The sequence below is a fragment of the Chionomys nivalis genome, chromosome 1, assembly GCF_950005125.1.
Source record: "Chionomys nivalis chromosome 1, mChiNiv1.1, whole genome shotgun sequence".
NCBI lineage: Eukaryota > Metazoa > Chordata > Mammalia > Rodentia > Cricetidae > Chionomys > Chionomys nivalis.
The window spans coordinates 48,216,725-48,242,113 of NC_080086.1; the positions used below are offsets into that span (position 1 = coordinate 48,216,725).

Consider the following 25,389-nt stretch of genomic DNA (forward strand, 5'->3'; position numbering starts at 1 on the left):
TCCTTTGATTACACATTGCAGAATGATATAGCTGGGGCCTGTGCTAAATTTACATTTACCTTTTGGAAAATTACTCATAGTGACTGCTGCAGTTCACAATCCCACCAACAGTGATTGAAGGTTCCTCACCATTCTGAGTGAGGTAATGTGTCATCTCAAAACAGTGTAACTTCTCTCCCTTTCACGTCCTCAGGGTTGGTTCTCCCACAACTACACATTCATGGCCATCTGTACTGTGTTGCAGATATAAGGGACACTCTTCTGAGTGCTTCAGCCAGTGAGGGGCAGAGACAATTCTACCACTTTTATGACCTCTGGGCCAGCTCTCCCATCTGCCTCAGGCATTGATGGATTCGGGGGGCATATCTTACCCACCCACGCTGCCAAATGAGCCCATGCTGCCATGTGAGAAATGAGTAATGGGTACAGCTCTCCCATGCTTACAACTTTGGAGCTGGCTCACTATACCTCTGCCAATGGGGTTGGTTCTATTGTGTTGCCCAAGGCTTGCTCTCCCAAGTGTTATAGCTGGTGTGTGTGTGTGTGTGTGTGTGTCTGTGTCTGTGTGTACATGTGTATGTGTTACTTTTATGATTCTTGTTACTTTTGAAAGTTTTGGGTATTCTAGATGTTCATTTTCTATTGGGTGAATGACAAAGATTCTTTCTGATTCTGTAGACTTGATCTTCACTCATTTGATGTTTTCTTTGTTGTAAAAAAAGCATTTTAGTTTTATGAGGTCCCACTTGTCAGTTGTTCCCCTCATTCTTGTTTGTATGGAATTCTATTTAAAAAGTACTTTTGATGTGGAGGTCAGAGTAGAAGCAGGTGTGAGTGGGTGCAACAAAAGGAATCATGGCTGCAAAGTATTTGAATCCACTGGAAAGTTTGGCCTGACTTTAGCAGTGGCAGGAGGCTTGGTGAACTCTGCCTTGTATAATGTGGATGCTGGGCACAGAGCTGTCATCTTTGACCGATTCTGTGGAGTACAGGATGTTGTGGTAGGGCACGGGGCTCACTTTCTCATCCCTTGGGTACAGAAACCAGTTATCTTTGACTGCCGCTCATGACCATGGAATGTACCAGTCATCACTGATAGCAAAGGTTTGCAGAAGGTCAACATCACACTACCCATCCTCTTCCGGCTGGTGACCAGCCGGCTTCCTCGTATCTACACCAGCATTAGTGAGGACTATGATGGCAGGTGCTGCCTTCCATCACTACAGAGATCCTAAAGTCGGTAGTGGCTCGCTTTGATGCTGGAGAATTGATCACCCAGCGAGAGCTGGTCTCCTGGCAGGTGAGTGATGACTTCACAGAGAGAGCAGCAACCTTTGGGGGTCATCCTGGATGACGTGTCCTTGACACATCTGACCTCTGGGAAGGAATTCATGGAAGCAGTGGAAGCCAAACAGGTGGCTCAGCAGGAAGCAGAGAGGGCCAGATTTGTGGTGGAAAAGGCTGAGCAGCAGAAAAAGTCAGCCATCCTTTCTGCTGAGGGCGGCTCCAAGGCAGCCAAGCTGATTGCCAGCTTCCTGGCCACGGCAGGCAATGGCCTGATTGAGCTGTGGACGCTGAAAGCAGCTGAGGACAGTGCTCACCATCTCTCCCCCTCTGGGAACGTCACCTACCTGCCAGCAGGGCAGTTGGTGCTCCTCCAGCTTCGCCAGTGAGGCCCACCTGCTTGCACTTCTCAGGCCAACCAGGTCGAGGCCTTGATCACTCTGAATACATTTTCCTTCTGCCCCACCCCAGAAATCACTGTGAAATTCCACGATTGGCTTAACGTTAAGGAAATAAAAGCAGAATCACTTCAGATTTGTAATTATCAAAAAAATAAAAATAAAAAGTACTTTTATGTATCTTATATGGTACTGCCTTTATTTTCTTCTATCAATGTAAACATTAATGATTTCATATTGAGGCATTTGATCATTTGGAGTTGATTTTCATATAAGGTAATAGATATGGATCTATTTTACTCTTTAGCATATGGACATTCACTTTTTCTTGAACTATTTGTTAGAGATGCTGTCTTTTTCCAGCGTATGTTTTTGGTATCTTTGTCAAATCATATAACTGTAGTTTTTGTAACTCATACTGGATCATCTGTTTTATCTATTGATCTGTATTTCTGATCTATGCTGGTTCCATGTTGTTTTTATTACTATTTCTCTACAACATAGCTCAAAATCTAGTATAGTAATACCCCTAGAATTGTTACATTGATATCTGGTGTCTTTTGTTTTTGTTTCTGTTTCATTTTTGTTTGTGAAAAAGTTCACTTGTCAGTCTTCCCTTAATATTTTAATAGAGTAAGAATAAAAAGTATTTGGAGTGCTGTAAGCCTGACTCAATGTTTAAGAACTTTCTCTTCTTTTTCAGAGGATCAGTGTTCAGTTCCCAGAACGTACATGGCAGCACAAAACCATTGGCATCTCTAGTTTCATGGCATGCATTGACCTCTTTTAACCTTGGCAGGCTCCATGCATGTGTGTGGTGTACATACACAGGCTAAGAAGTCATATCCATACAATAAAAATAATTACATTTTTTAAAATAAAAAGTATTTAGATGACCAAAATATTTATGAAAAATTAGAAACCTCACTTGAATTTATTAACATTTAAGGTTAAGTTCAGGAAAGGAACATTTGAGTTTCATTATTTCCCAAGGTGTCTTAGTAAGAAATCTTTATGTTTGATATAAGAATAGACAATTATAGTGACAGACTGTGTTATAGGATTCAGAGGCAGAATGTGAGGTATGTAAATAATTTCAGTTATGGTTCTTCAATCAGTGACAGATAGATTGTTCCCTTAACAGATGTTATTGGTATAAATGGCTATTCATTTAGAGTAAACAAGTGGTGAGTCCATTATCTTACAACACATAAACATGAATTTTGTATAGCTATAACGATTTAAAAGAATTCAAGAAAACCTTAAGAAACCCATTGACAGATGACCTACTTAATTTAGTGCTAGATTAAGCATTATTTTTCAAAGGAATTTATTTACTTTTATGTGCAGGTGTGTGACCCTCTGTGGGTATACAATGCATGTGCATGTATCAGGCGACCCCAGGAGAGAGCGATAGATTCTTTGGGGCTATAGTTACAGGAGGCTGTAAATTAGCCAGTATGGCTGCTGCAAACTTGGGTGTTAGAATTTGAACTTGGGTTCTGCAGAAGAGCAGTGCTGCTCTTAACCACTGAACCATTTCTTGGCCCCTGAGACATCACTTTCTTAAGATAGCCACTGAGAAAAGGTATTTTCTAAGTAAAACTTAAGCCTTGAAGTATAGAAATTGTTATCATAAATAATATCAGTGGAAATATATTGAATAAAATTTTCAGAGTAGATAAGAAGAGGCAATGTCTGTGCTGAATAAATGAACAATGTCAGATGCAATAAGATAACAAAAGAATATAAATGCGACAACTAGTGATGAAACAAAAAGAAAGTGATTAAATATTGTTTACAAAGTGTTCATTGTTGGTGTTAGTGAAATATAGGCACCACTAATCTGTAAATTTACCTAAAGATGCTTATAATTATGACAGTTATAGGAAAAGTACTTTGGTCGTGCTTACTGCTTTCTAGATAAAAATGTGAAGTCTTACTATTTTCAAATAATTTGGCACTATGCATTAAAATATAAAAATTGGAAATTACATATAATTTTCTTTGAAAGCCAATCCAATATAAATTAAGACATAAGTGTGTGCTGTGCATGCATGTGCTCATATGTGTTTGTTAAATGACAGCAGTTATAGTATTCAAGTCCAAATCCTTCTGATGCATCTGCACATGCTGTGTTCCATTGCATTGCAATACAAGATTAGAGCCATCCCCACTGACTTACAGAACCTTTCTATACTAAGAATAGCCGATTACAGAAGAAATAACATTGTGTTTTATAGATCATTAGCATATCTTTTTGTTTATGTATATAGTGATATGCTCAGATTCATGCACATTTTAAACTAACTAGTTGAGATAAAAAATATTTCAACTTGCTTTTTTTTAAAAAAAAAACATGGAATACATAGTTAAAAATGCCAGGGTAATTTTTGAGTTGGAGAGCACAGTGGAGTTGAGAATAAAGGAAAATAAAACAATAAAGCAGTTTGAAGAATTAATAAAATAAAAAATTTCAGCAAATAAAATTATGTAGTGACAATTTTGAAATCATGCTGTATGTTGTAAATGTGAGGAATTGTGTACTGAGTGCTTCAAGTGTCAACAAAATAAAACCAAAAACTAAATGGAGAAATTTGAGAGATTAGTAAAACAGGACAAGCGTGAGTGGTTAAAGCAGAAGTTGGACCTCTGTCCCAGAGTGGAACATCAAGTGAAAGGTCCTGAATGGCTGCCTTGCTTATTTGGCTTTTAATTTACTAGTATTTGTAAGTGTGTGCTTTTGTGTTTGTGGTAAGCCATACAACAACAAGAAAAAGTCAGTTCTCCTTGTTTCACTGAATATCTGGGTGTCTTTAAGAAAATGAATTTCATATTTAAAGATGAAGTCTTCTGTACAGGTTTTTAGAATAGAGAGATCAGAAACTGTTCTTGAAGTGCAATTTAAATAAGAAATCTTTCTCTTGACATTGGTGAGTTTACAGCTTAAGTCAATCAGTATATTTGAGCTGTGAATGCGTAAGATAACTTCAGTGGTGCCTGGGAAATACAGGTAGAATTTTCAAACTACAGAAATGGTGATGAAATTTGAATCTTGTAAAAATGATACTGACTGTACTTAGAATTACTAAAAATATTAATCAGAGTTGGAAGATTGCAAAAGAATATTTTTTTAGAGTCTTAAAAGTCTGATAGGCCAGCAAGTTGTTTCAGTAAGTAACAAAAGAAGTTGCCATACACTCCTGAAAACCTGAATTCAGGAACTCAAAGTGGAAAGAGAAAACTGACTCTCAGAAGTTGTATTGTAATCTCTACACATGAAAACTGACTCTCAAAAGTTGTCCTGTAACCTCCAAACATGAAATTTCTCTCTCTCCCTCCCTTTCTTCCCTCTTCCCACCCTCAGTTTCACACACACACACACACACACACACACACACACACACACACACACACACACAATGAAAAAGTGAGTTTGTAGGTAGCCATATGGAATAAAATTGCAGAAAATTGTTTTGATAGTGTTCCAGAACTTTAATTTTCTCATCAGAATTCAGACACTTTCTAATTTTGTTTTGTAGTATAGACATTTATTTTTAAATATAGTAATTTGTGGTTTTATAAATACATTAAATGTATTTTGATAATACTCCTTTCTGAACTCCACTTAGATCTAGCTTTGGCTTCTCTGCCTTCTCCCAACATCATAGCCTCTGCTTTATTTTATAATCCAGCAAGTCCAGTTTGTGTTGCCCATATTTTTAGGTGTATAAGACCATCTCCTGGGCCATGGTTGACCTACCAATGGTTACATCCTTAAAGAAAAGGGACATTTCCTCCACAGTAGCTATCATCTGTCAATATCTTCTTAGTTAGGGGTGGGGCCTCAGGATACACTCCCTACTCCATGTTGGAATGTTGATTTGTTTTGATCTTGTGAAGGTTTCTAAAACTTCTGTAAGTTCATGAGTACAGTGATCTTGTCACATTCAGATGACACTGTTTCTTCTTCATCCTCTATGGCCTCTGACTTTGCTATCATTCAGCTTGAGCTTTGGTAGTGGAGGGGATGATAAAATTTTCCTACTTATGACTGGCACTCTACAGACATTAAGTCTCTGTACTTTATAGAGTTGTGAATTATATATTCACAACTATATATAGAGAGGGCTGTAGAAGGAGCTGTGGGCCGGCCCGGGAGCTGCGGGCTGTGTTCCTGCTGCCCCAGCTCCTGATAGCCTGGCTAGCTTATGCCCCAAAATAACAACACACAAATTGTATTCATTTAAACACTGCCTGGCCCATTATATCTAGCCTCTTCTTGGCTAATTCTCATGTATTAATTTAGCCCATTTCTATTAATCTGTTAGCACCCAAGGTGCGCTTACGGGGAAGCTTCTAGCCTATGTCTATCCTGGGTCGGAGCTTCATCGCATCTGCCTCTGAGAGGAGCTGCCCTGCATCTGAGCCCACTTCCTCTTCCTCCCAGCATTCTGTTCTGTTTACTCCACCCACCTAAAGGCTGACCAATCAAATGGGCCAAGGCAGTTTCTTTATTAGCCAATGACCTTCCTCCATCAGAGGGCATTTTCATACTATGTCCATTTAGCAACAGAATTGTTCTAAGTTCACCTCTGGGGATTATGATTTCTACAACCACTGGTACTTGGTCAAATTTATCATATCTGGTATGGTTTTCCTCCTATGAGTTTAGAGGTAAATAAAGTTAAATAAAACCAGAAATCTATTCATTGCTCTAAAAACATCCATGCCACTGTTGTACAGCTCTACCTATTTTAGCATTCTGATCATTATTATTGCTCACAGTGTTCATTATATTCTGGGTTATATTCTGGAAGACTACATAGCACCCTTTGGTATATGAAAGCTAGTCATCAGAGAGTGAGCTTCCTGGTCAGTACCAGCTTGATTTCTCTATGTCCTATGGCTGAACTGTATGAAATCTTCAGCTACAGTGTTTTATCAAGCCCTGGTGAGCAATAATGATCAATGGCAATAGCTTGTATTGATTATGGGTTCTCCAGGATACTTCTGGTAAACAATTGAAGAGCAACTGTCCCACACCTGCCCTGAGCTTTTTATTTGGCACCATAGGCTTCTGGAAGGAAGATTATCCTCTGGTAGGTTAACCCTAAGTTATATATTTGTATGAATACACATAGAATAATAAACTTAGGAAGCTTTTAAAATAGGTTTCTACACAGCACTATCAGACATTCTTAATGTATGTTACCCTTCCTTCACCCTATCTTCTGTGATACCTAACATCCCTTTCATCACTTAAACTTCTGTCACTGTTATTACCCACTTTTCCTTCAGATCAGTTCTTTTCTATTTAAAACTTTTAAAGCACATAATAGATAACCTAATTTTAGTTTAGAGCTGCAGTTACTTAATTACTGTTATTTAACTAGTGGGGGTTTGAGGCAGTATACCTGCCAGGCAAAATCCCAGTAGCCACTGACTGGAACACTGTGTGTATGTGTGCTCTATTTGTGTCTGTTGTAATATGAGCGGAGGGGCTGCGTCCCCGGCACCCGGCCGCCCGCATGGCTAGCTTATGCCCCCAAATAATTACACGGTAACTGTATTCTTTTAATCACTGCCTGGCCCATTATTTCCAGCCTCTTATTGGCTAGCTCTTACATATTGATCTAACCCATTTCTAATATTCTGTGTAGCACCATGAGCTGGCTTACCAGGGAAGATCTTAACCTGCGTCTGTCTGGAGTGGGAGAATCATGGCGACTCCTCACTCGGCTTCTTTCTCCCAGCATTCTGTTCTGTTTACTCCACCCACCTAAGGGCTGGCCTATAAATGGGCCAAGGCAGTTTCTTTATTAAATGAAAGTAATTCCTCCATCATGTGTCCATGAGTACAAGCTTCACCTGCTCAGGTGTGTGAAGAGACCAGACAGTGACAGTGAGATGTCTCCCACACCTGCTTCTCCACCTTCTTACTGTTTTGAGACAGTCTCTCTTTGAACATGGAGCTCACTGTTTAGGCTAGCCTGCCCCCTGTGATTCATTTTTCTTTGCCCTTTCACCTTCAGTGCTGGGGTCTCAGGCTTGTCCTATCACACTCAGAATTTATGTGAGGGCTAAGAATCCAAGCTCGAGTCTTCATTCTTGTATAGCTAGTACTTTACTAACTGAACTAGAACTTGTGCTTTTTAAAGTTTTCTTGTTCAGTGCCTCGTGCCTCATAATTGTATATGAACATTTTCCTCGTAGTTCTCAACCATGCTACACCAGCATTTACCTGGGAGTACCTACAGAAAACTCTGGATTTCTGAACTACAACCTAATGTTTTTGTCCTGTCAGCCAAGGGTAGGGCCAGTACCTCTGTAATTGCCTTTTGAAATGAGCACCTCAAGCGATTCTTCTGATGGGTCCAGCCTTGTCTTCTTAGAAGTAAGCATTCTGTTAATATATCAGAGATTATCTCATTAGAGATTTTCTTCAATATTTCAGGCTTTATGAACTTTGTTAAATACTTGTAAATGAGTGTTCTTGCATAAAATTATCAATGATGTGTAGATAATATACTCATCATGGAAGTTTCTAGCATCCCTGGAACTATAATCTAAATCTTCCATTAAGAACAAAACATGCTGTGCTCAGATAAAGATTTAAGGTGACCTGACAAAGCATAGTTCTTTCTCCCTTATTTTCTCAAAGCCAAGCATGCTCTCTTCTTGAATGTTTGACTGTACAATATTGCCTCATTTGGTTGTCAGTTCACATCATATTTTAATGACAGGATATTCTTATAATATCTTTTCTCTTTCAGTTCCAGCTTGACCTCCCATGTCAGTATTTTCCACCTTGTGGTCTGTGGTCAATATAAAAAAATCAGTTTGTGTTCTTTCTGAGTCTTATGTGCTAGTTCCTGATTATTTAGCTCCAGTAACTCCATATAATCCCCCATGACAAACTGAAAGTTTAGCTTGAATCTATCTGTCAAATATGATTAATAAACATTTGAGAAAAAAAGCTGTTTTTAATGTTTTTTATTTCTTTTTAACTTGCCAGCTCATAAAGTGAAAATACTCTCAAAGACTTCATTAAGTGGTCAGCACTTTGCTTCCTTATCAGAGATGCTTCTGCACTGTGTTTGTATTTCCATCTGACTTTGGAATTTCTAAGGTCAGTCAACAATGGAAATATGTTGTGTTACTTAACATGAAAGTCTTAAATATATTCTATATTTATATGACTATGTATTGTTCATCTTGTATAATTTTGTTATAGAAGTACTCTTAGGAAACCTCATGAGGGGCATTAGTGATGGAGTATAAGTTATTATCTATACATAAAATATGAATACATATAGGTACAATTTAGAAAATGATATTGAAAATCTTATATTTAGCAATATTGGGTGCTACCACTGCAATTTAAATCATTTTTTAAAAATTTTTTATTGAAAAAAAAATTTCTGCCTCCTCCCAGCCTCCCATTTCCCTCCCCCTCCTCCCATTCCTCTCCACCTCCACTCCTCTCCCCCTCCCTCTCCAGTCTGAAGAGCAGTTAGGGTACCCTACCTGGAAAATATTTGTTGCTTATTCATATCCATGCATTTTCCCTGAGTCTGTAGTTTCCTCTTCCTCTAGTTTAGATCTCATACCATTCCAACACATTCTTTGTAAGAAAACAGGGACAGAGATTAAAATGGGAGCTTTGCCTGGAGTATTAAAATCCAAGTATCTAAAGTGGTTAGGATCGTTTTGACATAATCTCAGAACACCTATTTATATACTGTTTATGTAGTAACCAGAGGGTTATCGATTCTCACTATAAACTGTGTGCTGGGGTTCAAATGCATGTTCCCCTATCACATTGTTTTTTTTTTAATTCTGTGACTTCTCACTTGCTTTGCTTATGTCTTCCTTTCCTATGCATTTCACATATGCTCTCTATTTGAATCCCCAGACTCTTGCATTGTGTTTTTAGCTCTTTGATTAATTTGAATGGCATGCCTTTGAATTCTTTAAATTAAGTAGACTGAAAATGCAGTTCTTTAATCAGTAATTAATATGTTGTAATGAAAATGTAAACTCAAGAAGTGACTTTTAAAATTGTAATTGTTGAATGGAATAAATAGGGGGTGTTGGGACACATTTTGAGTGCTATTTAGATAATAGGTATCATTAACCAGTTTCGATTGACAACTATGTTGTGGCTAATCATGTGAGACTAAAGGCTTTGTTGTTTCTGATTCATCATGTGATAGACTAGTTCTCAATCCGTTTTAGGTGAGTAGTTAATAGTACCTCATTTTATGATTCTCAAGTGTCATGTACATTAGGAAGTTTTGGTTTATTTTGTTGTTTTTTAAATATAGTCAGATAGGATTGACTTTGAAGATGAAACCAACTTGTCCCCTGTATTTAACGTGAACTCTGTTCTAATTTATAACGTTACAGAATTTAGTAAAAAATAATATGTTAATCTATAAAGATTACATGCATGAAAAAAATCATCTATACACAGAATTGATGTAATATAATTGTAAGATACTTAGCCCATACTTGATGAAGTAGAATATATGCCTTTAAACCAATCATATATTTGCCTTGCTCAGGTTTCTTCAGCTCAGGGGTTACAAGTCTTTCACTCTTACTCAAATTATTTTCTTTTTACTTCAGTTTCATTGTGTATTCATGGAATATTCTACACACTTTTAAAGTTTCACATTTAAGAAAAAGTCCTGAAAATAGTATTGTACTCTATTTTCTACAGCATACTTTTCAATTTAACATATTTTAATACTTTGTTCATTCTCTCTGCTCAGTAGTCTTCTGCCAACCCAATCCACCATGGGTCACTTATCCACTCCCTTGTTGAAAACATGTCTTGTTATGTGGCTTTGCTGTTACTATTAATGCTATGGAGAGAGGCTTGTGCATGCTGGATATGTACACAAGGAGGTATCTTTAGTATGTGTACCCAGGAGAAACGCTACTGCTGTGCCTTGAGATCTGATTGTTTTCCCAGCTATTGAAGCCAGGCCCTACACCGAGGATATATAAACACCCTTTTCAACTGAATTACTGACAATTAGCACTCTTAAATATTTTGCTTTCTGCAAATACCTTTACTGAGAATGTTACGTTTCTCAGTAACTCGATATTCCCTTTTTTGGCTTGCCACATTTTACATAGTAGATTTCCAATTTTAATATTAAATGTTAAATTGAACTAAAATTTTAAAATATATTTGTGGAAAAGCAGACGGTGTAACAGTTTTATATTTTGACTGCATTGTCACTCTATGGATTCCTAGAAGACAGAGGGAATAGTTAACTTCATTTGTATTGCTAGAATAAATAGGTATCTTGGTGTTCTCGCTTATTCTCTGCATAGTTACACATTCAGATGGTTTCTCTACTTTGGGCTCTGTAAAATAGGGAAGTAGAGAGGTAGACTTTTGTAGATCTTCTGTTTATTTGTAATATAATTAACCCTATATAAATTATTCAAGCTCCCGAATTGTAATTTCTCACTTGACAATTGTCCATTAGCTATGCCAACCCTGTCTGTGAGGATTGGCTAATGTAATCGACACAGAACATTGTTGCATAGAATAAATGCCCAGGAAATGTTAGTGGTTAGTGGCAGGTGACTTTCTAACTGCTTGGAAAGCTGAGGCATAAATAATAGAAAGAGAAACTGTAGAGAAACTGTACTAAGTGCCAAAGTTAGACAAATACACAATTTACAGTAGCTTGGTATCCAAGTCAAATGTTAAGGATTAGAAGTATGAGCTGGTACGTGTGGTGCAAAGGATATCCTTGAAATTGGGAATCTGAACCTGTTCACTATCATCTTTTCATACTTTTAACACTTTTATTTAAAGACAGATAAGAGAGAATCCATGATGATAATTCTGGGAAATTTGTACATGTAAATAAATCAATAGGGAACCATGGGCTCCAAGAATTTTACCTGTCTGTTTCAGGTACATACTTCCTCACTCAGGGACAGCTGCCAGCCCTGAAGAGGGCTGATTTTGTGAAGCATGCACTTTCCTAGCTCTTAGAAGCCTTGCTCCCTAGAGTGGTAACCTTGTAGAAGCCAAACTTCTGTAATAGAATGTGCTACATGACAGGTCATGCAGGTCCAGATTTTATGTATGTGGTTCTGGAAGGCTGTCTGCCAGTTCAGTGCGTTAGCTATTCCTAGCATTTGGAGCCCACTTTCTGCGTAAATATAAAGCAGAAATGGAATGCAGTGCCTTTTTTGTTTAGATGGTGTCAAGGGCCTTTCGTGGCCTCTACACATTCCTTTTAGCCTACTCACTTTCAGCCTTGTCCATCTTATCGACACATCCCTTCTACAATCTTAAAGAAGCAAATTACCTGTCAATTATCTCCAATATAGAAACAAGAGGAAATTATGTTCTGCTCAAAATCTACCTACACCAGCTTTCCTGGGTGCAATTTTAAGAACAAGTACTCTAAGTTACTATCATAAATGGTTTCATCTTGCAACTTAATGGATTTTTCAAATAGGTTAATTCTTATTTTTACTTACATGTTATGTGTGTATATCTGTATAGGGTCTTTTTTTTTTTTTTTGAGGTACGAGTTTAACGCCTATATTTGTTTTTTTATTTTATTTTTTTTATTGAAAAAATTTCCGCCTCTTCCCCACCTCCCATATCCCTCCCACTCCTCTCCCCTTCCCCCCACTCCATTCCCCTCCCTCTCAAGTCTGAAGAGCAGTCCGGGAAGTATATATCCTAATTAAGGGTGCCATTTTAGGGTTGGCAAGAGACTTGACTCTAGAGAAGCTCGCAGGTGTCCAGGGAGATGTCTCCAGCTAGTTCCTTGGGCATCTGAGGAGAGGGAACCTGAAATGACCCTATCCTATAGTCATACTGATGAATATCTTGCATATCACCATAGAACCTTCATCTGGCGATGGATGGAGATAGAGACAGAGACCTACATTGGAGCACCGGAATGAGCTCCCAAGGTCCCAATGAAGAGCAGAAGGAGGGAGAACATGAGCAAGGAAGTCAGGACCGTGAGGGATGCACCCACCCACTGTGACAATGGGGCTGATCTATTGGGAACTCACCAAGGCCAGCTGGACTGGGACTGAATAAGCATGGGATAAAACCCGACTCTCTGAACATGGCGGATAATGAGGGATGATGTATAGGGGGTTTGTAAACATAGATGCAATCACCAGCAGAAGCCCCAAGAGGGTGTCAGATCCTCTGGAGCAAAGTTACTGCTGGTGTCAGCTACCTGATTTTGGTGCTGAAAATGGAATAGTCATCTTTTGCAAAAGGAGTATGTTTTCTTATTCTCTGAAATGCCACTCAGGCCCCCAGAAGTTTTCTAACTGATAAAGAGACATATGTGTAGTCAAGGAAGTAGACATAAGCAACTGAAGTCCAAGTTTGGAATGCACAGCAGACCTCTGTTGGTCACCTGGATGATGGTAAACAGGTAACATCACTGCCTAAACTTAATTTCCCTCTTTAAAAATGAGACATAATACAATCTTAATATGTCTTTTAGGAAGATTAAGTGAGCTCAGTGCAGGGCATATGATAGTCAATAAAGGACAAAGGAACTGTGATAACCTGCCTTTGAATGCCTTAAATAATATTTCTTAGCAACAGTATTCAATAATGAATACTTTAAATAAATCAGATCTTGAAATTTTAAACTAACAGTTCTTCCTCAGGTAGTACATTAAAAGTTCATGTGTCATTGTCAGCATTAATAAGGGGCTATATACACTATAATTTATGTTCAAGACCGTCCATGGAGATGGTAAGAGAACAAACATCTTTGTACCTACTGAAATGAGTGTGGAACTTTAAAAAGAATATTAGTAAAAGCCCCTCTATATGATAAAAGAAAAACTATTGGCCAATGTGCCAGAAATAATACTTAGAATATTTATGAAGGAGCAAGGCAATGCCCACTCAGGAGAGGCAACGGCTGAGCATAGATTGTGGACTGTTGGTACACCTGTGTCCTAGGTACCTGTAATAAATACCTTGTCATAAAGATCAATGTGGGTTTTGCTGTGAAACTCCAGCAATTTCCTGAATTTTAGTTCACAGTCACAATAGAAACATCAGCTTTGTTTTTTTTTTTTTTTGTTTGTTTGTTTCCTCTACTCCCGCCCAAGGGAAGAAAAGTGATACAAGTTACCCAAGTGTCAAAGCATCCTTTCTGTCCTTTATGTAATAAAATCTCTGTTTTTAAAATGTTTCTATGATAGTAAATATTATACTTATTCAATTATGCACACTCCAATAAAGTTAAGCATGTCTAAAATGGACATTAAAAAGACAGGATAAATAGGAATATATCTTTTTGTTGTTCCTTGAAAATAAATCTCAAAGTAACCCTTTGCCAAATACAATAATAGTTCTCCACCCTGTCTCGAAAAACCCCAAAAAAAAAAAATAATAATAATAGTTCTCCAAACCTGCAAATAATTGGACTCAGGAGAAATCTCGTGGAGAGAATTTTAGCTCAAGTTTAGCATTCCTGGATTTCTTAGCTTATGATAAAACCTTAATAAGTCTCTTTTCAAATTATTAAATGAGAAGGTTATATAACCAAAGGAGGGAGAGTTCTTACTGTGTTCCTCTAAGTGTCTCCCAAGCAGTTACTCATTAATCTACATAAACCCTTTCAAGTAACTACTATTTGTCCTAGTTTACATGAGAAGCCTTGCCTTAGATAGGCATTGAAGTGGGGTGGGGGGAGTCTCAGTAATGGCTTGTTCCTTCGAGTATCACGCGATATCATGTTTTCTAAATTTCTAATCAGCTTAGTGTTTTCTATTTGGGGACTAACTTTCATTTTGTTTGCCAAGTCCTCCTGTTTTCAAAGAATTCTTGCAGAATTTATGACTTGTTAGTGGAGTGAAGATTGGTAGGGTCTGGAGAAATGAATCACAGGTTATTCTTCTGTCCAGGTTACCTCTATCTTCTGTCGTTCTTTTTTTGTCGTTCATCTGTTTATGGGCTCTTAGAATTTCTTCTCCATCTGTCTCCTTTGGAGATCCTGATAACCATCTACCTTTTTCAGTTTTAGTACTTCCCTATGAACCTTTATCCCTATGGTATGCCTTTTTTTCTTTTTGAGGAAATTTGTTTCTCTTCTCATGTTTTCTGATGAGGCTTTCATTGGTGGGTGCAGAAACCATGCTTGCTTTTAAAGTTAACTGATTTGGGATGCAATTTGAAGTTGCTTTTCTCTAGCCTTAGCTGCATCAAGAGCAGAGTCACAAATAAAGGCAAAGGGGGATAAAAACCTCATGTTAAATACGATAACAAGTCAACATTGCATCTTGTCCCTGATGCTAGGACTAGAGTTTGGAGGCTTATTATGTCATCGCCCACAGTTCCTGGGTGTCTGGATGATTCTGCAGCAGAATTACTTGGGGATTTTTTTTTAAATAATACAACTTCTGGGCTTAGTGCCTAGGATTCAGGGGACTGAGGGGTCTGTGTTTCTGCACAGCTCCCCAGATGGTCTTAATGTGGAGCCAAGTATAGTAACTGCTGCCTGAAACCTAATGTTGATTAATTCAACACGTATTGTTTTGAGTAGCTTCTGTGGGCTGGGGTCATCATAGGCTTTTGAGCATATAGGGGGATGCCCAAGGAGGTGACCAAAAAACAAACAAACAAAACCACAGCTTATTTTGAGGACAAAACTCTTTATAATTTATATTTTTAGTTTGTTTATGATTATTAATATGTGTGTGATGTGGAGTGGAATGGACATGCATGTGTAGGGATGGGATTGACATATATGTGTGAAGGTAATCAGAAGACACATTTCTGGATTCAGGTCTCTCATTTTTCTGTGGGTTCCAGAGAATGAACTTAGATTATTCTCAGGGTTTAACATGGCTATGTTTCATCTGATGAATTGTCTTGCTGGGCCCAGAAGGAGACCATGTGTTGGTGTCCCATATTTCTCCTTTGAGACACAGGCTTACAGAAGCCTCAAATTCCCAGGTTACAGGCAACACCTTGTTTGTTGCCTGCTTGTCTTAAGCTAATTTATTTGTTTATTTATTTATTTATTTATTTATTTATTTATTTATTTATTTACCACGTAGGCAATCTGGCAGCTCCTGTGGTCCCTAGTTGGCCCTCATCACTAACTTACATACAAAATGATGTCTGCCTCGTTCTTTAGCCTCATATTCTAGGATATTGGGAAATTTGGATCATGTATTTATGAAAAGTTCCATTTCATTTTTGTATTGTGAAATTTGAAGGCTCATTGAAAGGACCTTGTTCTTTTCTTTCAAATTAAGATATGGGTTTGAATGTTCAAGGAATGGCATGTTTTAGGAGAGTCTGAGAAGCAGAAAGGATTTAATGACCCATGCTCTGAACAAACTGAAAGTCACCAGATCTGTTCCCAGAAGGGCAGCTGCAATCAATGGATGTCTAGGAGGATTCTAGAAGTGAAGGGACAGCATAATATCCTGATTCCCGTTTATCTGCTGGGGCATGTACCTCCTTCATAAATTCATCTCTACCCTGTAAGTGAAGTTTAGGGCATGTGGCAATAAGCCCATCTTGGTGGTTAGTACATGAACGAAGTATGTAGACTTTTAGTTCTTACTTTAGATTTTCTTCATATCCCCAGACTTCCCTGCCAGTAGTTACATGTCTCCTGAGTGTTTTGCAAAGAACATATACGAAACTAGGTAATGTTTTTGGCAAGATGACATCATGAGAAGAGGCTCCTGTGGTCTGAGGCTAGGACAGGACTGGACAAGTCATTAAGAGGGGCATAGCCTCTTTTCCCTCTGTTTTTTTCTGTTTTGGTTTTGCTTTTTACAGATGCATAATTGTGAGTGGATTAGAATTATCTCTTTGAATAAAATGAATGCATTTTATTGCATTTGGCATCACAGACATTTCATTCTTTGAAAAGAGGAGAAGCCGTACCACTTCCCCACACTGTTCCCCTTCTCTCAATAGACATTTTAAGAAATTTTGCATTGTTACTTTGCAGCGTTGCATGTTTCTCCAGCAGCAATGGTGGTCGCTTATACTTTTCGTTGCCTTAAATAGAAAATATTTTGTGGCTGGAGATTTCAAGATAGCCTTCCTGTAAATAGTAGATATGCTTTGGTTGATAGGGATATTTTAAGTTGGTGTTTGAAATAGTTACTTGCTAGGAATTAAAAACTGGTTAACTCTCATAGAAAACTTGAAAAATACAGGGTCTTCTATCTATACCAGATTGCTGAGCAGGCCTGAGTTTTGTGAGTGTGTGTGTGTGTGTGTGTGTGTGTCTGTCTGTCTGTCTGTCTGTGTATGTACTATTGCCATCCGCAGATTCTATGTTCATTCTGGCCTGGTGTACTCAACCGAATAATTTCTTATTTATGTGAAGGAGGTGGAAGTTGAGGCTTTGCTGGGCTTCCCTGTCTGCTGGAATTGAGAATGTAGGTATAAATTCAAGCTGAGTTCACAGTTTGCCCCAATTTAGATTTACACTTCTATGTTGATAGAGTGAATGTTTTACACACCTAGATACAGCCCCTAATAGGTGTGAATCCTAAGCAGATAACTATTCATAGTCATGATTAGCATTTCCAAAGGTGTCAAAATCACTTCATTCACTGTGATAAAGCAACTTGACAAAAACACATCTAAGCTAAACAAGTACAAGTGTTGTTGGTTTTTTCTTCTCCTTTTTATGATGTAAGCAGTAGAGAGCTGTTATTCTCTTTAAAGTGAGTTAGAGAACCATATTTGAGTACATTCATTATTTAAGACTTTCTGCCGAGCCAAAGTACCAATTACATTAAGATTTTTGGAAATTGGAGAAGTAACAATCATAATTGAAAACCAGGGAGTTAGCTTCACATATAATCACAATCTTAATTCTTACAATAAACTACTTTCATAATACTTACATTAATATTTTATAGATGGAATATTGAGGAAAAGGGGATTAAATTTTTGTAAACATTGTCTATGCATATATAATTGTATATGCATATGTGTATATATGCATATATGTTGTATATGCATATATGTTGTGTTTATATAGATAAACACAACACATTTAACTGTATGTCATTTTGTCTCAAACATTTTGAAAATTATTTGTGATGAGTACTTACAGTAATAGTAAATATGTTAAGACTCCACTATTTATACATGTAGACAAAGCACCTCTAGCCATTATTAAATTCAGTATTTTTGATAGCTTATATCCTACTTTATATTTTCTACAAAAATTAATATAAAAAATGTCCAAAGCTACCAAATTTGCAGTTTGTACAGTAATAACTGGGAAGCTCCTTGTCAGGAAAGCCATTCTCAGCATGGGATGTGCGATTGTAGGGAAGGGATATCTGATAAGATGAGGGCCTGCTAGAAGGGGTTTGTCTCAGAATAATTCATTAAGTTATGCATTTCTTTATATTCTAATTTTACTTTACCAAAAAAGTGAAAAGACCTTTGCTTTTTAAAAACAAGTATGCAATATTTTATACCATTTATTTTATTATAAGATTCTTTAAATATTAGCCAAAAAGCAGCTACGATGTGCCCATTTTCATGAATATAAAGTAAGACCACAAACTAACACATATAACATAAAGGATGACTCTCCATTTTTCATGATATGCTTGTGCTAATGTTTGCACCCGCACTTAGAGTCCTGTCCTGAACTCCTTTAATACTTCTCATTTACCATTGTCGTCGATTCTGAACCTACTGTTCCTATTCTGTCCTTTGAATATCCGAGGGCTGAGAAATACTCTTAAGTGCTGTATCAGAGCCATATTGAATTACTAGTGTTGTTAAATGTGTGTGAGAGCTTGGAGAGCATTTAGTGTGAGCTGGCCAACTGAGCAGGACAGGCATAGAGGGAGATAAATGGAAAGGGAGCCACTGGTGTTTAGAACTCTTCCAAGTGGAGTAACTCCATAAAATCACACTGTAGCTTCTAAATTTAACCATGAACATAAAACACAACCACAGGATGCAGTAGTGCATGATGAGGGCTTGCCTGGCCAGTTATTGACATTTCTGTGACCTGGCCCTCCTCACGTCTTGGAGGCACATAAGGAGCCAGAGACTAGCCTGGAAGTTCTCCAGCAAGATGCTAACCAGGACATCTGAAAATGTCTCTATCCCACCATCTGCTTTTCCTTTGTATAACCATTGTTGTGTGTGTGTGTGTGTGTGTGTCTATGTGTGTGTGTTGCTAGGAACGCATGGCATTCTTCACTCTAGGTAAGTATTCTTCCCCTGATGAACCTCCATGCCCATTGACCATCTATCCCCCTATTCCAACTTGAGCCTTGTGATTCTAATTCTTTGGATGGTTTTTATCACTTGCTTGCAGATCATGTCACTCTGCCACTTTTGCTCCTGTGACATAATCTGCAAGTGGTAGGCACTGCTCAACTAACAGTATTCCTTAGACATCTTATTCATTTATCCACACTTTATACTCTGGACTGCATCAGGCTTTATATTCATTAAACTCTGGTCTGCCACACAGTTCTTTATATGACATCCCTCTTGTTTCTTTCCTGTTACCAGATGAAACAACTGTAGGCTCACACAATAAACGTCTGATAATGCTTGACTGATAGCATATTTTCAATAAAAGCATTAAAATGATCAAGCACAATGTTTTCTGCAGGGAAAATTCCTTCCGCCAGGGTCTTTCAGGAATATCTTGTGCATATTTAAATGTACATGGCCATACTTTTTATTCTTGTAGATAAGAATAATACACTTAATACATGCACTATTGCCACTACATTTGTAACCTGGTAGGTCTCTGAGAAGTTTTGGTTAAATCTAGAACAGGATTGTTGCATGGTTTTAAATTTATATCTGGTATAGGAATGATATGTTATTGTCAAATTCTTAAAAATAATCTTCAAAGCCATTTATATACATAAAGAGTCTAACTCTCTTTCTGGAACAGAACAACTGACAGACTAAAGAAATGATACTAATATGACTATTTCTAATGACCAGTTGCATCAATTCATATATTAGTCTAGTATATCAAATAATCAGATTATACTTTGGTATTGTCTAATTTTCTTGTTGTTTGAGTTTTCCATTTGACACCTATAATCTGACAAAAATTGTTATAACTCCAGAGCTTCTTAATTTTTGTTTCTCTTGGACAAGTTTATTAACCCAATTGTCTCTTTATTTCTTTTTCTGAAAAATGAGGTTGACAAAGGAGTAAACACCATAGATTGTCATGAGGATGAAGTGAAGTCCAATGTAAGCACTTAGAACCATGCCTGCCAACAAGCACTCCACAGAAGCCAATGGTTACTACATTCCTCCTCAGTTCCTTCCTGACATTGTGAGAACTGCCTCTGTAGATAGCCATTTCTATCACATTTCTTTATCAAGGTATTTTTTTTTCTTTTTACATTCTAAGTCAGCACAAGACAGTAGGAAATACTGTGCAGAGTGGTAAAGGTATATTGTTTTCATTATTATGGAATGAGGTATGGGGTAGTTCTCGTTGACCAAGGGAGAAAGAAGCAAATCAATATAACCTGCATAGCTATTGGATTAATCGGCCTCAGGCAACAGGGAATAAACATCCAATCCAAGTACAGAATATCTGGGGTTAGATGGGCTGTCCAATCTAATGGCCATGTTCCAGCAGCTTGGGAATGCAATATATTTGTTTTATACAGCTGAAGGAGGAGGCACATTAGCTAATCTGATTGGGGATCTCGTAGGGGAGCAGTTTTAGTCTGTAGTTACCTAAGAGAAGAAAGCTGTGGTTGGTACTTTCTGTAAACACTGGTAACATCTCTACTTGACGAGGGAAGGCTTGTCATTCCCTTGGGTCTGTACCTTTGGAATCCTTGACATGGTCATGCACACATCAACAAAATACATCCACTCAGAACTTTATCAAGCTTCCACAGGGCACATTAATAATTTTGGAAATTGACAGGTACATCATGCTAGTATTCAATTTGAAAAATGAATGTAAAGAATACATTATTGAATTTTCTTTTATCTTCCTTCCATCATTAAATATAGTAGTGAGTCCTTAAAAATCTGTTTGTGCCAAGGTTCTTTTAAAGAAAAATGGATCCTTTTCTAAAAATTCCCGAGAGTCCCTTAAATTTGGCTCTCTTGGAGGCACATTAGTGTTTTTGTTTTTGAAGGATGCAGAATTATTTAGAAACTCTTCAAATTTTATTGAAATTTGATTTGCTTAAAAACAAAAGTCTTGTCTTGAAACATACAGCTAGGATCACAGTCACATGTCAAAATAGGATGTCCCTGTGGTTCAGGCAGCATGCCCTAGAAATGGTCAAGTGAGTTGAAGCAAAGCAGAAAAATTGAAATAAAATTGTCAAGTGGACACATGAGACATTGTCATTCCAGCTCATATTTTGAAACTGGTCACAGATTGGCAAAATTTGACAGATGTGTCTTCTCTTTCAGCTTACACTTGAATGAAACTGCTGGAACCCATTGAAAAAAATTGTTTTTGTAATTTTCCCCCTAACATTTATTATTGACATTGGTTTTGCGAGGGCTGAGCATGCTAAATTGAGGACAAAGTATAAAAGGTTCTGAAATAAATGCAAGGCAATTCAGAGTATCCAGACAATGTATTTTGTTTTATAACTGACGCACTGACCAGTCTACATGGAGTGACAGGTAATTCTCTTTGCTAGTGTATATGCATAGGTACTGCTGGAAAGACCAAAAGTAAACAGTAATAGACTAACAATGATATGCCTCATAGGCTGTTAAGCCAATTCATAATTCGATTGTAAAGCTCTTGGCACTAGACTTCTCAGAAATTTTTTTCTGTTTTAATAAAAATTTGCTTTGAATAAATGGCATAATTCAGATTTGCTACAATTTTACAAAATTTCTATTTTTCTTTTTCTTTTTCAGTTTATATTAATTTCTATCTGAAAAAGAAATAAATTTCTGAATATGCAGAAAATGTACCATGAATGCATAGATACATAAATATTATGTCTGTGTAACAAATTAGTTTAAAGAACCCAGAAAGCAAATTTAGCTGAGGTTCATTTTGTATTCATATTGTGGTTCTCAATTTATGGATTATGAACCCTTGGAGGCATTAAAGGACCCTTTCACATGGGTCATATTTTAGATACTCTGCATGTCAGATATTTACATTAAAATTAATGGAAGTAGAAAAAATTATATTTATAAAGTTGCAATGCAAATAATTTTGTAGTTGGAGACACCACAACATGAGGAACTAAAATTAAAGGTCTCAACATTAGAAAGGTTTAGAACCACTGGTCTGGTAGTGGAAATAGATATGACTGGTGCCAAAATGGGAATACTAGCATAAAAAGTTGTATATCACATTTTATGCAGATTGAAATCTAGTTCATGAGAGGCCCATATCTTTTAACAAATGGCAAAGGATGGAAGCTGAGTTGACATAGATATCCTCTATAGCAGAAGATGACTTCCATTGTCATTTGCCTTAGTTATGATCTCTGCTGCTTTAAATACTGATGGTGTCAAAGTTCACATCAAAACGGGAACATTCTGGTTTCCAAACTGCAGGATCATGAAGGAAGCTATGAGGGACCTTGAACTTGTAGCTCAGAGCTTTTGTTCCTGTCCTCTTATTAACCAGAGGGGTTTGAGCAGGAAAAAGTCAGTTAATATGCAGAGGTGCCAAACTATATCTCTGGAAGATGTACAGATTATGAATGAATGAGTGGATAATGATATTGATGGTGTTGGTCATGATGATTGAAAGCAAAGTAGATTCAAACTGGTTTTTCAATCTGGCATTACATTATCATCATCATCATCACCTTCATCATCATCAATTTCCTCAAGAAAGTGAAGTCATTAGTAGTTGATCCATGATTCTATAGTTAATTTCCAGGAGAGGGAAATGATATACATTCCAGAGCAACTAATTCTCATAGTAATCAGTCTTTTAAAAATTAATGGCTATATATTTTACTGTAATAAATGCCTCAAGCCTTCTTAAAAATGTGTGTGTGTGTGTGTGTGCACGCCCATGTTCCCAAAGCAAGAGGGGAGGAAAAGGAGGGAGAGAGAGAGAGAGAGAGAGAGAGAGAGAGAGAGAGAGAGAGAGAGGAGTTTGTAGCAACATACCAATGCACTTTAAGTCTGGAATATTGAAGTTAACAATTTGTGAGTGTGAGAGGTGATGATATGTAGTTCTTTTACTCAAAATTGCTGTTAATTATTTTATCTTTGCACCTAAAGATGTGAGGTATTTATTACTGTAATACATACAAACAAAATCTCACTGTTTTTATCTCAAGCTGAACCCTGAGAATTTTCCAAGGCAACATTCAAAACTGTCTGTATACATTTGAAATAATATACATCAATATTTCATGATTCACAGTCTTAGTAGCAATTTTGCAAAGTGGATGACAAAAGCCACGAATGTCTCTTTCTCCTTTTAGCTCAACCAGAAATAACTATTTAGAGTATTTTTGTTCTAAGTCCAAGGTATAGCATTTTTTAGTTCAGCTGACATTAACAATTACATTTGTCAATGTGTATTAAGTTTGGGTGCTATTTAAAGACCGTATGGGGCATATGTTGTTAATATATTAAGCTTTATTCTCCCAATGCAAATGTCTGTTAGCATGAAAAACATTGAAGGGGATCTTTTTTTTCAGCTTTGTTTTAAAAGATTCCTGTGAAAAGTAGACTACTCTTATTGTAGCAGATGACATTTTTATTTGTACTTGTCTTGCCTCAGTACCTTCTTTTGTATTTATTTTAGCTTTATGATTTCAGAACTGGGATGAGCTGTACTGTGTCTCTCCTCTCCATGACAATACGTGACAATTTGCAAGCTCAAGTCGTGATTTTTATTAATTGCCTTCATTATTTATAAAGTCAGCGGCCCAAATTTTTTTAAAAAAAGATGGTTAAAGATAAGCAACTTAATTTAAAAAGTATCTTCCAGAGTTACAGAGTGAGATGAAAACTGCCAAGATATATATATATATATATATATATATATGTATGTATTAAATATATAATATTCGTGTATGTACGTACCAACCCATCTTTTCTCTTAGGTCCTAAAGTTTGTCTAGTTTCTCATTTCTATGAATTTGTCGGCAAGATTAAAACTGAAATAATGAAACTGTGTTTTTAACCTATGAAGATAAATAAAACTCATAATATTTATGGTTTAAATGTTTGTTAAAAATCTAATTATATCACTCCTTGTTAAAATTGCACTGAATTTTCAAAGGGCTTTCATCTTTTGTTAGTAATTGTTTAGAGACCCTCCTACATAAGTACTGTATCTACATGAGATTACATAATTCTTGTCTTCCTCTCTCCTGTTCCATCTTCTCCCATAAGCCTCCAAAATTCACACCGTCTCTTATCATTTTTGCTGCATGTCTCTACATATGTGCATATATGTGTGATATATATGTGTGATATATATATATAAAGCCATTTGCTTTGCTCATTTGTATATATGTCCAGGACTAAGCTCTTAAAGCTGGACATCGTCTATGTTGTTCTCCTAGGAGACCAATTCCCCTTTCTAAGCAGTCATTGACTATCTGTAGCTCTTCATCTAGGGGTGGGATCATATGAATACCACCTTTTTACTGGTGATGCATTTATTCTGATCATATTCAGACAACATTATTTTTGAGACTTTATGGATTTAACTTCATTGTCATATATAGAAGAAACTATCTTTGATGATTTTCTGACTCTTAAAGTCCTTCTAAACCCCCACTTCTTTGATTTTTCCCTGAGCCTTGGGTATAGGAGTTGCATTGAAGATGTATCAGATCACTCCATAATCATTTACTCTCTGCATTCTCAACAACTTTGGATGTATGTAATAGTCTCCATCTTTTCAAAAATAAAAATAAAGCTTCTTTGATGATGGGTAAGAGCTACACTTACCTGTAGGGATAAAGATAAGTTACAAATTACATTGATTTACAAAAATGGCATTGGAAGGTTTTCTTCTCAGGGTCTATGGTCTATCCAGAAAAGGGTAGTTGACTAGTTTTGCAGTGCAAGAGTGAATTCTCTCATATCGAGTATTTATGTCTATCACCCAATCCTTACATGTTGGTTGAAGGATATTTAGGTTTTTCCATTTCCTTGTAAATAGAGAGGCAATGAGCATGGCTGAGCAAGTATCAGTGGAGCAGGACGTTGAGTCCTTTCAGTGTATGCCAAGGAGTAGTATAGCTCTGTCATATGGTGGATTTATTTTTAGCATTTTGAGAATTCTCAAAAGTGCCACGTAACTTGTAGTCTTAGAAAGCAGTACTCATGTGACCACAGTGAGATTGAACATATGTAAGAACCTTGGTGCCTTTGTCCCTCAGTGGATGAAAATTTTAGATGTCTTTTAGGCAAATATTCATCCATTGCAGGCTGAATTTCATGGTTTCCTGATGGGATAAAATGAAGTTGCTCCTAATAGTGTAGAGGAGGCCTACTACAGTGTTAGATGCCTTTCCTTCCCTCTTTCTCCTCACCACCTCTGAATGGTTTTCACCTTTTACCTTCCAAGTAAAGAACTTTCTCTTGAATTCATTGTGCAATGTTTACATTAGGGTCAATCTCAAACAAAAGGTATCTGCAATTAGTAATAAGGGGTTGGTAGTGAGACAAAATCAAGGCCACATGATGAATTTTCCAATCTAGATCTAGAAG

General features: G+C 37.0%; 1 protein-coding gene and 1 pseudogene across 4 annotated transcripts in view; both read left to right on the forward strand.

Annotated features, from left to right (window-relative positions):
* Cntn3 (contactin 3) overlaps positions 1 to 25,389 on the forward strand; it is a 397,003-nt gene that overhangs the window by 64,736 nt on the left and 306,878 nt on the right. The window contains exon 1 of one of the 4 annotated variants that reach the window (XM_057765769.1): positions 8,732 to 8,814. The exons of the other annotated variants lie outside the window; for them this stretch is intronic. The gene's annotated coding sequence lies outside the window, so the exon portion shown is untranslated. Of the gene's footprint in view, positions 1 to 8,731; positions 8,815 to 25,389 lie in introns of those variants that run through there. 4 annotated transcript variants of the gene reach the window in all.
* LOC130871593 (prohibitin 1-like) lies at positions 777 to 1,673 on the forward strand (annotated as a pseudogene).